Source organism: Elephantulus edwardii, unplaced genomic scaffold (genome assembly GCF_000299155.1).
Source record: "Elephantulus edwardii isolate Elephantulus edwardi_28Jun2011 unplaced genomic scaffold, EleEdw1.0 scaffold00031, whole genome shotgun sequence".
Taxonomy (NCBI): Eukaryota; Metazoa; Chordata; class Mammalia; order Macroscelidea; family Macroscelididae; genus Elephantulus; species Elephantulus edwardii.
Genome location: NW_006399781.1, coordinates 6,132,128 through 6,133,882, shown reverse-complemented (window position 1 = coordinate 6,133,882; position 1,755 = coordinate 6,132,128). Strand labels below are relative to the sequence as shown.

Here is a 1,755-nt window from a genome sequence, read left to right as displayed (position 1 = left end):
ATCTGATAGGACTCAGGCTAATCTGTCTCATTTTTTAAAGAGCCAAGTTTCAACTTCTTCAGAATCACAGGATGATTAGATTACAAACTATTCCATTTAAAAGGCATTTTGCCTCTTGTTATTTATCATTCCAAGATTTCCAGACCAGACATTAAGCAACAAAAAGATAGATTTTAGGCACTGTTTTTCAGTCTGAGTAATATAGTTCATCACTTTATAAAGAAATACATTAAGCACAACACCGCATTACACATTTGTAACTTGTTCATTTCTCCAGCAAGTATCAGCTATAGGCTAAGTTGTGTGAATTTGGTTTTGCATCTGGGCTACACAACATGCTTACACAAATTAACATTAAAAGGCACTGCAGGGCAGTTTGCGGTCTGGCTGAGAGACACCGAGCAATGGCGATCCTTCTGAATGAGCTGGAAAAGGCCAAAAAGAATTGGAGTGAGGCTTTGGAGGGTAACGTGAAACCATACTGGCCTTACTTGCACTGTGGTTCAATTAAAAAATCAGCACAAAAGAATTTGACCTTGAAGCTTATAGACTTCTCACACAAGATAATATCCATTCCCACAATGATTTCCTCTTGGGGTAATGGTCAAATGGTGCTCGATTAGTCTCTGCTAAATGTTGAGATAAATCATATCATAGCTAATGGTCAGGTTGGGAAGATTAGTAGGTGTGTCAGCTGGGGTAATGGACGTAGGTGTGTCAGAGAAAATAAGGTTGGCTCAGGATAGAGCAGGGTTCAGCGCTGTTGTACATAGGGTCGCTTTGAGTCACAGGCCACTTGACCACATATAACAATGACAACATTCTCACATGTTGCCAGACTTTGGTTTCTACACTAGAGAGTGTTGGATATTTACCCTGGACAAGGAATTCTGCAGCCAAACCTGGTAAACCAAAGAGGAAGAAAAAGCTTTCTTTGGGTTGACAGAAATTTGATCATAGGTTTCAGCCACAGAATCCCCTTTGGAGCCCAGCAATTTGTAGAAGGATCCCTGAGATGATGATGACTTGAAACTGTTCCCACACAATGCTGCTGCCCACTCTGGGTCAGCTGGAAGGCAGGATGATAGTGACAGCTTCTGAGCACAAGCTAGACAGTGTCACCGAGGAGGCAGTCCCAGCCATTGTCTACACTGTGGAAAATCATCAAGATATCCTAACATTGGTTGTGTCAAGAAGGAAAGCTTACTGTTTATGGGATGGCCATTTAAATATGCCTTTGATAGTAACTTTACTCCACAGCCCTATCTCAAGAACAGTGTCATAGCTTACAACAATTTAATAGAAAGCCCTCCTGCCTTTTCTGCTTCCTGTGCTGGTCAGAACCCAGCTTCTCACCCTCCGCCAGATGACAGGCAGCAGGCTGCGCTCCTCCTGTCTTGCTCTGGAGACACACTGCCCACATCTTTGCCTTCTGTGAACATGTATGACCTCTGTGAAGCTTTACAGGTCCACAGGGAAGTCATCCCTGTGCTCACAGTGTAATGCCCTCAACTTTGAAAGGATCATCACCAAACTTTGGCACCCTTCCCACAGGGAGCTGCAGCAAGACAAAGGTCACCGCCAGCAACTGCCAGAGAAGGAGGGGTTTTGCTCTGCTAAGTTGGAATTTAGCCTCCAATATGGGTTGAGGCTCAATGCCAAGAAGACAAAGACTCACCACTGGACCAATTGGCAGCATCAGGATGGATGGTGAAGAGATTGAGATTGTTCACAGCTTTAGTTTGCTTGGCTCCA

At 43.8% G+C, this 1,755-nt stretch overlaps 1 pseudogene; it reads left to right on the top strand.

Moving 5' to 3' along the window:
• Positions 1-404: 404 nt before the first annotated feature.
• LOC102869406 overlaps positions 405-1,755 on the top strand; it is a 10,457-nt pseudogene continuing 9,106 nt past the window's right edge.